Below are 14,396 nucleotides of genomic sequence, written 5' to 3' on the forward strand. Positions count from 1 at the left end.
CGAATGTTTTTGTCAAATCAAAGAATGCCATATACAGATGCTGACATTGCTCCTAACACTTCTCTTGTATTAGGTGGGCAGAAAAGAGCATATTGATCATTCCTCACCCAGGTCAGAAGCCACACTGATTCCAGAAGGACTTCTTCAGTCAGTGGCAGGAGATGGTTCAGAAGGACTCTGGTGAGAATTTTATCTGTGGTTGAAAACAAGAAGATCCCTTGGTAGTTTCCGCAGTCCGTCCTGTCACCATTCTTACAGATGGTCACTATGATGGAGTCTCTAAAATCACTGGGTATGGTTTTCTCTCTCCAGATTATCAGAATGAGGGAGTACAGGCATAAGAGCAGGGATGGTCCTCCCTCCTTGAATATCTCAGTTGGGATTCCATCAGTGCCTGTTGCCTTGTTGTATTTCTTTTTCTTTTCTTTTTCGTGGCTTCTTGGATCTTGCAGATGGAAGTTTCACAGTCCATATTGATATAGACAGGTAGACTGGTGATCACATTGAAAATGCTGTCGACGGTTGCATCATGGTTGAACAGGTGGCTGAAGTGTTCCTACCACCAGCTGTTGATGCCATCTTTGGTCTTAATAATCAATGCCCCATCTGCTGATTGTAAGAGTGATGCCCTGTTTGGATGGTCCATAAATAACCCTAACAGCGCTGAAGAACTCACAACTATTGTTGCAGTCAGCATAGGCCTATATTTTCTTTGCTTGATCTCTCTACCATTTGTTTTTAAGGACTCTAATTCTTTGCTGGACTTCAGCCTTGGCAAGCTTAGAATCATTTTTCTACTGCTGAGATGTGGAGTTGCTATTCCAGGCTTGGAATGCTTTGCGTTTAACATCAGTTATGTCCTGGATCTCCTTATCATTAGTATCAAACCAATCCTGGTTCCTTTGCTCGGTGTATTCAAGGATTTCACTGCAGGTTTCCAGGACAGTGATTTTCAGAAAGAACCATGTCTGAAGACAATCCTCTGGTGAATCTTGGTTACATAGCTTGTCACTAAGGCTTTGTTGGAAGATAAAACTCATCTCAGGATCCTTTAAAACCTCCATGTTGATCTTCTTGTGGTTGATCTTTTTTGGGTGGCAACATGCCTTGGCGCTAGTTTGAGTGACATAATGGAACATATTAGTTGGTGGCCAGTTCAGCAGTCATCAGCATTGATCAGAGCTCAAGTAATGCAGACATCAGCACGGTCCTGAGACCAGACAATGACATAATCAAGCAGGTGCCAGTGTCCTGATCATGGGTGTTGCCAGAGGACTTGAAATGGTTCTTCTACTGGAACAGAGTGTTTTTATAACAAGACCACGGTCAGCCCAGAGTGTAAGAAGAAGTTGACCATTAGAGTTCATTTTTCCTACACCTTCCCTCACAATGACACCATAGTCAGTGCTCACTCTGGCACTTAAATCCCTGTCTAGTATTTTCTAATTAGCTAAGTTTTATTATTATTAGGTGTATCAGTCCTTAGCTGTGAACTGCCTGGCTGGTAGATGTGCTCATGTTGCCTGAGTGTGTCTGCCAGCCAGGTAGTTCACAACTACTCAAGGGAGGGTATGTGTGTGTGGGGGGGGGTGGGCAAAATGGAAGCCCCAGGGCCGGACTCACTCATGTGCCCGGGTCTGCATGTGCCCGGGTTCATCCCACTTCCCTCCCTGTTCTCCTCCCGATCTCCCCTGTCCAACCCTGCTGCCCCTGTCCAGTCCTGCTTCCCGCGGCCGGTTCTCTCCCACCCCCCACCGATCTCCTCCGGTCAGCCCCGCTCCCCCGTCCAGCCCTGCTTCCAACAGCTGATTCTCCCAGCCTTCACCTCCCAATCTCCCCCATCCAGCCCCCCCCCACCCCGTTCCCTGGCCAGCCTGCTGCCCTCATCCAGCCCTGCTCCCAGAGGGTGGTTCTCCACTCCTCCTCCTCCTGATCTCCTCCGGCCACCCCCCCCCCCGTCCTCCAGCCAGCCCTGGTTCTGCCTCTCACCCTCCCCAATCTCCGCGGGACAGCCCCACTGCCCCCAACCCTGCTTCTGCAACCCCCCCATCTCCACAGGACAGCCCCACTACTCCAAACCCTGCTTCTGCCGGCTGTCCACCCACCTTCCCCAATCTCCACAGGACAGCCCCGCTGCCCCTAACCCTGCTTCCCAGCAGCTGGTTCCCCCCCCACACACACACACCTCCTCCCAGTCCTCCCCACTCTGCTCCCCTCCTGGCAGCCACTCTGAGGCTCGGTATTTTTTTCCCGAGGCCCAGTACCGGGCTGCAGCCCATAGTTTGGGAAATCCTGCCTTAGGGAACTAGGTCACCCATTTCTTGTATCCAATGCTTAAAATAGCTATGCTATATTTTTCAGGCTTCCTCTAAATATTACAGTTTTTCTTTAAATATTGTTCACTCATATATTTCTCAAACCTTTACTTTTATATTTCTATAAGTTAATTTCAATTAACATATAGTGAGTATATAGAATATGACATGTCCTGACCCAGAATATGCCACTGTGTACAACAATGGCATTCTTCCCTTTTACTCATGTGGGACTATTTAATAGGTGGAGAATGGAGACTCAAACGAGCCAGATTCATCTAATAGAGAAATAAATTAAATCACGCTTCCTCAAGCATGGAAGAAGAGAGAAGAGCACCCTCTCCATGGACAGAGAGCACATGGGAGGAGCAGAGTGCATGCTCTTCCTTCCAGCGGGAAGGGGACACTGATTTCCTATTGGGGAGATTGGGCATAAATGGGAGGCAAACTATATGGGGGAAATTCAGAGAAAGGACCAGCTAGAAACACTGGAGGACATGAAGAGATACAGAGCTCAGAAGGTAAAAGAGAGCACAGAACAGGAGTTGTACTGGGAATAGACAGAGTGCTGAACCCACACACACAGCACATTTATGCAAACACACACAGTTTTATAGCATTATGGGACTTGGTACTAGCCAGCGGCAAGAAGAAGGGATCTGTGGTAAGCTGTAGAAAAAGACCCTTTGATCATCACAATTTATAGGCTCTCCAAAGCACAACACTGTAGGAACTGCAACAATGATATGGAGTCATGTTCCAACATAGTATATTTTCATCTTTTACCTCAAAGATGGAGTCATTCTGTTGTCATTAATATAAAAGATGATAGCCATAACACAATTTGGTCATTGCCTACCATAACAATGCCTCATTTTCAGAATATCATGAGAGATCACCTCATGTGTCATTTTTCTGACAATCATGACACTCTCCTACACTCCTTCTCTCTCTTAGGTCATGCCTCTACTCAGCAGAAAACCAATGCTACAATGACCAATTTTCCATAGTTTGATTTAGCAGCTCTAATTAAGACCTGCTAAATTGATTTCAGAGTACCTGTTGGCAGCTGGTACTCTTGCCCCTGTGAGGAGTAAGGGAAGCCAATGGCAGTGTTTGATCCCATTAGTTTCCGCCTATGAGGGCAGCAGGAAAACTCAAATCAAGGTACATCAAAGTAATCACATAGCTGGAGCTGCTTATCTTGATTCAGCCTTCCCCTTCAGTGTAGACACGCCTTTAGTTTGTATTGAAACTCGTTGGGAATTAAGACAAAATGAATCTAACAGTCATGAATCATAACCTGAATCCAAATCAAAGGATCCTTTCATATCTTTGTCAGAGATTTCCTTTGTTATTTCTTAAACATTCATTAGTGAATTTTAAATGTTAAATTATTTCTGAATCATTGATTTTAGGTGCTTAGAGACAGCAAATTCTTTCACATGCTGATAGACTCCCTTGGTCTTGTCAACTCTTGCTGCCAATACAGCTTGAAAAAGAAATTAATGCAGAAAATAATCAGATTCCAGTTGAGTTCAAGTACATATACAGTAATCCCAAGTGATAAATGTGAGCAGACCTAATTGTTCTGGATTCTTTTAAACATTTCACTAGGAAATGACACGTAAATTAAGACTGTATTTAGACCTGTAATAGGGGTCTCCAGACTACTTTATATCTCTACATGGAATGATGCTCACACTGGTATATATTTTTTCTTCCCAGCCAGCCTCATTTGAAGTTGTATTACATTAGCATTGCTTTAACCTATACGGATTTTCTATTTTTGAATGTTTATGGAAAGACTAATAGGGAAATAGTATGAAAGACTTTCAGCTCTTAACTGTACTTTCTCTTATGTACTTCTTATTAAATATTTCCTACAGTGGGTTAAATAGACATTGAAACTACTCATTTCTCCCCCTTCAATATTGTTTTTTCTTCTTAAAATATAATTACAATACAATATTCTAGGCTTTCAACTGTGTTGTAAGCTAGTCATAACAAAATTAAAAGGCAAAAGATTAAAAGGAAAAGTGTTTGTTAAAAATAATTCACATTACAAAATGCTAATTGTTATATTTTAATATTTAAAGGAACACAGTCAAGATAACAAGCCCTTAATTTAAAAATAGTTACTTATTTTTAAATAGCACCTTAAGTTATTAAAATTGAAAATATGTATACTCATGTACACTTGTACATAAGTGCAAGTGTTTATATAACTATATTGCTTTACATTCTTTGCCACTCTGTTCTTTAAAGTAGCACCCTGAAACCTGCATATTCATCACTATCATATGATTATAATATGTTTTGTACTATAGCTATGTTTACACGAGCAGGTTATTTCAAAATAAGTTATTTGAAATAATAACTCCCAAAATAAGTATTTTGAAATAAGCTTATTTCGCTTCACAAGCAGAAGTTATTATTATTTGAAATAACTCCTCAGTGTATACATGCCCTATTACTGTATGTACAGTTATGACTTATTACTGTATGTGCTAATGAAATGCTTTGAGGATGGGAAACACTCACAGTGTTTCAGTTGCAACAAAGGAGTGCCAGACAGGCATTGATGGCTCAACAGAAAAAAAACATAGAATCAGGGAACACCAGAACTGGAAAGTACATCAAGAGGGCATCAAGTCCAGTCCCTTTCACTCATGGAAGGACCAAGTAGCATCTAGATTATCCCTGACAAGTGTCTTTCTAATCTGCTTTTAAAAACCCCCAAAGATGGAGATTCCACAACATCCTGAGGCAATTTATCCCAGTGGTTAACCACCCTGACAGTTAAGAAGTTTTCCTTATATCCAACTAAACCTCTCCTTGCTGCAATTTAAGCCCATTGCTTCTTGTCCTATCATCAGGAGCTAAAGAGAATAATTTTTTATCCTTTTCCTTGTAACATTTTTTGTTAGATACTTGAAAGGTCCTTTCAGTCTTCCCTTTTTCTTCTTTCATTCTTTCCTCACAGGTCATGTTTTCTAGACCTTTCATCATTTTTGTTGCTTTTCTCCGGACTTTTTCCAGTTTGTCCAAATCTTTCCTGAAATTTGTCACCCAGAATTGCCAAGTAGTACTCTAGTTGAGGTCTAATCAGTGCAGAGTACATTGGAAGAATTACTTCTTGTATGTTTGCTTACAACACTCCAGTTACTACATTAGTAGAGGGGCATCTGCTCCACTCTGGCTAGAACTGGTTAAAGCAGTTAACTGCACAAAGCTCCAGCCAATTGGGAAATGGCTTTTAGGGAGTCAACCAGAGAGTGGCTTGCCAGGGCATCCCTGTTTATAAGGAGCAAAGCAGGCTCAGAGGAGCTGGAAAGGAGCTCCAGCCTGACTAGTTATTTCCTTTCACCCTTTTCATCCTTTCTCTCTCTTTCTCCTACTTTCTCTGTTCCAGAGCTCTCTCTTTCTTCAACCTTCCATTTTTCTTTCCCTTGAGCTCTTTTCCCTATGCTTCTTTGTGTGGTGCTCTCTCTCTCTCTCTCTCTCCCCATACACAGTTTATTCTGCCCCACTGATCTTCAATTTTGAAGAGAATATGAAGTTCTCTAGCTAGTATCTTTGCATCTCCCTAGGCACTGCTGAGTATGAATCTCTTATCTTTGTTGTGTAGATTCTATGGTAACTAGCATCTTCAGAACTGATCAGCTGCAACTAGAAGCGGTCTTTTCATTATCTATTGTATGCTGCCTTCTGCCACTATACATGCATCAGTGGAATATAAGGATACATAAGCACTGACAAATGCAAATACTTGCAATTTTTGCCTTTAACTGGTCCTTTTGCTCAGTTCTTAGGATAAGAGTCACATATATTTTCTGCTTATTTAATCTTTAAGGAAAAATGAGTAACATTCCACAAAATATCCCTTACCTGTATAGTGATATCATTGTACCATTCTGAGATATGACAAAGTAACATTTTAACCATTTACTCTTTATTCCGCATCTTACTCCCTCTTTAGGTAAACTTCACATTTAGCAGTAAACAGAGTAGAAAATATGATACTGATGCAAAAACTGTTGCTAATGACATGATTTGCTCTCAGTCTCATTATTTTTTGAATAATAATGACAGCTAATTTAAACTTAATGCACAGGCAATTTCTTAGAATATCCATGCCAACAGCTTTAGAAAGACAATGATGCCAAGGCTGAGTTAAGAAAGTGAAGCATAATTTAGCAGATTTTCAGCTCGCTGAGCAAAGATAAAAATTCTTTCAGAAGAAGCTATAGTGCTGTAAATGTAAAATCATTCATTATTCACCAAACATACAAACACTTCAAGGACTCATTGTAATTCTGGTATCTTGTTCTATTAAATGCACTTATGCATGGATCTCTTCAGCTCTAATAAAACAGTGTTTTTTGTGTATTTGAAATTGCAGCCATTGTATAAAATGTATAGTTGGATATAGCCATTATTCATCAGTTATAAAAAAAAAAAGAGTGATCAGAGATATCTAAGGCCCATTAATGACACAAGCCAATTTGTACATGACCTTGTAATTTTATGTATTGAACTGAATATATCAAATGAATAAAACATTATTTTCAAATGAAACCTCTTGCCTGTTAACTATAATACTATTGATAATTCTTGAATATCTGATTCTCCTCTTCCTTACACTGTGATAAATCAGACGATAAATCAGGCACAGGTCTGCTGAAGGAAATAAACTACATGAATGAAATCAAGAGTGAATGGAGTACCAAGTCAAATTACCACCTCAATCTAGATTCTCCATCACCTTGTACCTTTATATTTAGTTAGGACTAGATTCAATATCAGGATTTGCTGACAGTTGGAAATAGATACAAAATGAAAGAGCATAAACAATAATGCTTCTTTTACTTTATTCAGCAGAACAACTATGGGTCTAACTTTAATTTTGGCACATTACAAACTCACATTGTCCCCCATCATGTATTTCTTTACATGGTTATCCCTCTATAGCATGCATAATCTTTCTTCCATGGTTGATATTTCTTTATCCCTTCTTGATATCCAGCAGAAAACAGAAAATCAGTACATAAATCCAATAAAAGGGTTACATCAAATTAGACTTCACAATTATAAAATATTCGGAAAGGTTAAAGAATAAGCTTTGGAATGAGGACTCAGGTACTTGCAAATGGGTATGTGGTAGTTTCTGATTGATACAAGTGGTAAGATGCCAAATCGATCTTTTTTGGACCAAAGGTCAAATTATGTTCTCATACTGGTATAAATCTACAGTAATTGCATTGATTTCACTGGTGTAACACAGTGAAGTATATACAGAAAATGAAAAGAGAACGGATCTTTAAATGATTTTCATTCTGTAAATTACCTCTTCCAAATTTTGTGTATACTAAAACATATGTATAGATATAAGATAATGACTATAACCAATTTACGTGCAAAACTGAGTTTTATATATGCAAATTGATTAACACACTTTTATCAGCCAAAAATATTTAAAAGCTGTGGCTACAACTTTGCTCTTTATATAAAAGATCAAGAATGAATATGCAGTATAAGTGGAAAGAGTACAATGGAAAAAATTGTAGATTATTTAAAACTGCGTCCATAAAAAGAATTGTATCCACATCCTAGAAATAGACAAGTTGCATATGAATAAAATATGAAGAAAACAATGCAAGCTTCCTGAAACTTCCCTTGGCCAGGAGCAGCAAATTGCAGCAACTGGGATCTGCGAGGTTCCGTGCCTGCAGATGCTGAGGTAAACAAAGTGTCTGGCAGCACACCAGTTGCTGATCTTGATGAACCACATGCCATCTCCGGGCTGGAGGTTTAAAGATAAACAATGTACACCTTTAAATGTTATGTGCCAGTTATAATGAAAATTGAGTATAAACTATACTTGACAAAACAGTAAAACTTTCAAGGAAGGGTTTGGAAGAAACATAATTCATCATTTAATATTGTGGGATTTTTTAAGAAACCGAATACAGGACATAGCATTTGACGGGGCATCTGCCACACACTGACTTAGCAAGGGTTAAACTCAGCTCTGGGTGGAAAGGATCTGGCTGCCAGAGAAGCTAGAGGCTTCCTGAGACAGAGCAGTACTGAGGAACAGAAGGTGGAGCTGTAGAACTCTGGCCTAGCCTCACTCCCAGGCTGCAGGGCCTGAGGCAAGGCCTGAATATACTAGGTCTGTAGGGAGAGAGCTAGGATAGAAGAAGGTAGCAGGTCTACACCCCTTGCTTGTGATCAATGGCCATTTCACACTGCAGTTTCCCCCCTGAGTCAGGGGCTAGATGATGACTGGCATTGGGTCACAGGGGGTGGGTATAAGGAGCTATAAGGGAGGCATAAAGGGGCTGAAAGTTCCCTGAAGGGGACAGCCCCAGAGTGTGGGGGCACTGTGGCAGGGCAGTACCCCGAGGGAAAGGCTCTATGGTCTGGGAGAGACAGGGGTCCTGATACAAGGCAGAGAACAGACAAAAAGATAAAGCAAGTGAGACATGCTCCCAAAAAGGGTGCTCCAGAGCTAAACTGGAGGTACCACAGCAGCAAGTCATGCCATGTTAGAAGGAACTACCTTAGCATTCTGTAAAAGTCTCACAAAGTTACATGAAACGTTATGCACAGTTCTGTATCTCTTCTCTGGAAAATCAAGGTAAGTGCATATGGCAGAGGGCAATACAAAAGACTCTGCAAACCTATTCATACAGAACAGCTAAAGAAACTAGGCATGGGTTCACAGGGAAAAGCATAAGAGGTCACCTAATTGAAGTATATACAATTCTGAAGGGAACAAAAAAGATAGCTGGTACAAGACTATTTCAGACGTGTCAAATGCTAAATCCAGGAGGCAGGAATTAAAGATAAAGAAAGGTCAAGGCTCTTAAGGGTTTTAAATAGAATTTCTTTAGACTGGGAGTAGATACATGTAGAACAGACTTTCAAAGGCTAAAAGTAAGACATTTTGATGAACCACATGTCAAAACTGTAAAGGAATTAGCACTTTTTAAAATTTATTTTGATGTAAAAATATCAATTATTCCTCCAATGTTTTGGACAACCTGAGAAAATTTGAAAATTCACAACACCAGCAACAAGTGAAGCATCAGATGATACAAGTGTCAGTATCTTCTCTGCCCAGTCACCAGTTACACTGAGGATCATTTGCTAGGATCTCAGAAGTCACATGTAGCATGAGTAACTTTATTGGAAAGTCCCAGAGACTATAGGGGTCTGACCATGGGGCTTTTTATGGGCGGAGGTTATTAAGATTAAGGAAATAAATATGAGTCTGTCAGGGCTGTTCCCCACTCTGGGACTCTGAATGCAGAAGGTGGGGGCCTGAAAAGACCTTAAATAATTTGCCTACCTGTTTACAAAAATTCCTCAGGATCACAGATTTGCGGATTTTGGGGGGTAGCTGTCACCGCCAAGTGAAATAAAAGAAAAGCCCTTTCTTCTTGAACCCAGGAAGAAGCACTTAGACTTCTTCCAGAGAGGTACCCCCCAAGCTCTTTTACCACAAGAGAGTTTGAAAAACAAAGAGAAAACAAACTTCAGTTTCTGGTAGTTGACCACTTGTATTAGATTGGCAGACAAACACACAGACCTCCTGCTCCTTTCCAGGACACAAGAATCAAACCATCACCTTAAAAAGTGATTTTTATTAACAAAACAAATGACATACCTGATCAAGTATACTTAATTGCTGGGTGTTACAGAGCAACCAAGTAAAACAAATTAAAAGACAGATAAAATATCTGGGTACAACTCTTAGATAGTGAATGCGGGAGGGAAACCATGGATTCCCACAGAGAAGTTTAAACCAAACAACTAAAATAAAGAAAATACCCTGATCACGACTAAATACACATTTTTCCTTCATTGACTCACAATCCCTTCCTGGTTCAGTCCTCTTCCATGCCCCGAATTCCTTGGAGGCATGGTAGTTCTGTCTGAGTTTAACTTATTCTGTGTCTCTCAACTCCTGGTTTAACTTCCCCCACATAAAAAAAGCAGGCAAGGTATCTTATACAATTCAGATTTCAGCACTGTATCCCCATTGGTTCTTCTGGCCTCCTTTCAACACCTTTGCTAGCTGCCTGAGTTTAACCCCTTATTCACTGGGTGCTGGCCAACTCTTCTCCTATTCATCACAATGTCCGTGATATGAAGTGAATCAGAACTTGACGTTATTGTTCAATGTTTGACTTTAAAGGTACAATTTAGAACAGTGTAAGAGGTATGACATAAATGGGCTGAGGGTTCTCTTCTAATCCCAATTATCATGAGAAACCTATCAGATATTCCTCTAAAAATTATTGAAATTAAAAAGAAACCTTCACACACAATTCTTTCTCTAGCAACCTAACTCCTGTGCCCTTCCTACTTAAGCACAGAGCTTAAGTTTCCTAGCCCTATCCCAATCCTCTCCTTCCCACTGCAAGGATGCCCTCTTTTCCTCCTATCCCCAAACATCTCCATCCTCTCTACTTAACCCTACTATCTCTGACCTCAAGTCTGTGACTTTCTAACTAATCCCCTGCTCTGATGACCCACACCCATCCCTGACCAGCTATCCTAGCACATATCTTTATCTCATTTAAAGTATTTCCAAACGATTTTTTCTTTTAATCATTCTCAGTGCCTCTCTCAAGCTCACCCTATGAATCCCTATAGCCCCAAGTGTCTTTTCGGAGGGACTATCCTGCCCTTTGTGACCAAAAACACCCCATATTCACACCCAGGGCTGGATTACCCAATAGGCAGACTAAGCATGTGCTTAGGGCACCAGAAAAGCAGGAGCACCAAAAAAAAAAAAAAAAGAGAGAGATTTTACGGTATAGTATTGTTTTTATTTTGAATTACATAAGGGGGGGGGGGCACCATAATCTTTTCAGTGCTTAGTGCCTCTAAAGGTCTTAATCTGGCCCTGTTCACACCCTAGATCCCACTGCAATAATCTTTCTACAAAATATGCCTTGTAAGAAATCATTTGAAAACCAATAGCTTGTTAGTCAACACTATCATGGGAAAATGTACGTAGCATCAATATTTGTTAAAAACATAAGATGGCATTAGGTCTGGTATGTGTTTACCAGACCAGTCTGCGTAAACCAATTTCTCAAAGACAAAGACCAAAGCCTCATGTCATCAAAGTTTATAGGCACTCATTTATCAAGTGACCATTGGCTGGCAAGGGAGTAGTGCTGCACCAAGCCAATCCGCATTTTAACAAGCAACATGGAGACTTTCATCACCTGACCACCTTGTCTCCATCCTCAGAGCAGGAATATTTTTTATCTAGGAAAAATGGGTTTTAAGTAAGGAACATGGATTTTCAAAGGATGGCTGAACTATAAAATAAGGGATAAAATATCCCAAGTTTTTTTTTCTCTCTCTCTCTCCCTCTCTCCCACACTTTCATGGAAAGACAAAAGAAACAGTCAGACAATGCATGGAGAAGCCATAGCTTTGGAAGTCTTCTGGTTCCAACACAGAGCTGTGGTAGCTCCATTATGGGTTCAGATTTGTGTGGTTTCCCTAAGTACCTGTGGGGGGCTTGTTAGGAAGCTGTGCGGTCATCCAGCCACATAGATTAGAGGGAACTTAGGTAGCAAACTATTGTACATTGCAGGACCTTAGTGTTGCAATGGTACAAATATATCTACACTGTCCAGAAGAAGGCTGGAAAGAGCAGAACACTTATTTTGGGAGAAAACTCTGGGACTTGAAGTGTGTTGGGTCACCCTACAAATCATAACAAAAGCTGGAGGAAGCCAGAATGTGATTGAGGTTTGCCTGGTAGGGTGTTTCCTGAAGTCTGTAAGGCTGCTTGTGAATGACTCAGGTTGGAGCTACAAGCATCAAAGCATGTTGAGGGACACAACTTTGCAGGGCAAGGGTGACAACACATCATTGGTGTGGATTGCACTCCAGAAATGTCATAGCCTTCTACCTATTGGAAGTCTTCTGTGGAAGCTGGCATGTGTTGTTTGTCAGTCATGCTCACAGCATGCCTACTGACCCAGATCCCAGTGGATAGGTAGGCAACTCTGCACCTAATCCACACATAAGTCCCAGCAAGATTCACAAATACTGGATAGTCTCTACAACAAAGGATTAAGGACACAAATCAGATATTGAAAGTGGTTACACACACGGATCTGTTGGAGAATATTTTAACTTGCCCAGGCATTCATTTAAAGATGGCTATTGTTTTACAAAACAATTTCAGGAATCAACTGGAGAGAGAATCTGTAGAACTAGCCTTCATATGCAAATTTGATATTATCTTCCACGGCTCAAACAAAGACATGAACTGGATGGGCCATTATATTCAAAATGCAAATGACATCAAAAGTTAAGTATCCAGCACTTACAGTCTACTCTATTAGCCCCATTTAGCATGGACACGTTAATTGACAGGTTTTCTCCCCCTCCCTCCTTTCTTTCTCCTCCTCCTCTCCTCTTCTTTTCTGCTTTATGTATCACTCTGGACCCCTTGTCCATATTTGTCATCTATAGAAGTGGGTTGTGCTCACAAAAGCTCATGATACTATTTATATATTTTTGTTAGTCTCTAAAAAATACTACAGGACAAATTTGTATAGGACTATTGTTTGGTTTTTTTAGTTTTTTATAGTTACCGACAAACACAGTGAGATTTTCTCTTTTCTAACAGCCTCAGGGCATAGGCGATTGTGTGTATGCTCACCAGGGAAAATCTAGGTGCTTGGTGGAATTTATCAATGGAAACTTAGGTGCCTAAGGAATTTAGACACATCCAGGATTAAGAACCAGTTGATTAAGAGCTTTAAAGATCTCTAAGGTGCCTAAATTCAACCCTTCAATCCACAATACCCTTCTATAGCTTCCACCTCAGATTAAGGCTTAACAGCCACTTTAAATATCTAAATCTCTTCGGGCCTATGTCCCCCTTGTGAATGGCAGCCTCAAAACACTGGATATAAGACACATCCTGATCTGCTTTGCCTACACTCCAAAGATTAGATCCACTATTAATTTATACTGTTAGCAACACACAGGAATTGGCATCTTCCAGCAGAACCAGTCTGAGGCTGAGCCTACATTGGCATGATTTTGCGCAATAGTGACCACATGAATTTCTTGCGGAAGTCCGATGGCTAAAATGGCCATTGGAGCTTTCTTGCACAAGAGAGCATCTACACTGGCATGGATGATTTTGCGCAAAAGCACATCTCTTGAGCAAAAGCACATGCCAGTGTAGACGCTCTCTTGCGCAAATACTTTAACGCAAAAATGCTTGTATTAAAATTATTTGTGCAAAATCTTGCCAATGTAGATGTAGCCTGAATGTAAACATCAAGAAGTATTCCAAGGTCAATGTACTTGGGCATTACAATTCTAAACAAGCTTACTTACAGTATATTGTATATATAATGCACTGATATGACTTCAATAAAAAGTTACATTTTAACAATAAGAGTTTCACATTGTCTCATATTAATCCCAAATGTTCAAATTTGAAAGTTTAAAAGAAAACAAAATGAACAAGAACTCTTCCCCAGTTTTATTTGCCTGTTATGTTTATATAGCACTACCACCAAAATATATAAGTGGTATATATATCTTAGGTTCATTTTTCTATTTCATGTGCAATTATGATCTTGTGATTAGAAAAGTAAGTTCCTAGATGCTTACACTTACTTTTCTAATCAGACCGCCCCATCTGAATTTAAAAGTTCTAATACTGGTAATCTGCAAATACGAACTAGAATTCTTTCTGCGTCTTTATAAATACCAGTAATTAGGAGCTCATGTATCATGCCTAATGAATTTAAATTAAATAATCATTATTTTATGATACATTCGTTAATGCCGAAGTAGGATTATAGGTAATAAATGGCATTGTTGTACTTTTATTGTAATTAAATAAGAATTAACCTATGGTGTTCTCATGAATTCTAGTGCAAGAACCATTATTATAGCGCATTCATAATTATCCAATTAAGAACAAAAGTAACATATTCTTGATTAATTAAAACATTTTTGTGTATTATTGTGGAGAAGATGTTAAGGTAAAACTGAAGACTTCAGTAGGCGTTA

Source organism: Pelodiscus sinensis, chromosome 1, assembly GCF_052426305.1.
Source record: "Pelodiscus sinensis isolate ZL-2025 chromosome 1, ASM5242630v1, whole genome shotgun sequence".
In the NCBI taxonomy this organism is placed as follows: Eukaryota; Metazoa; Chordata; order Testudines; family Trionychidae; genus Pelodiscus; species Pelodiscus sinensis.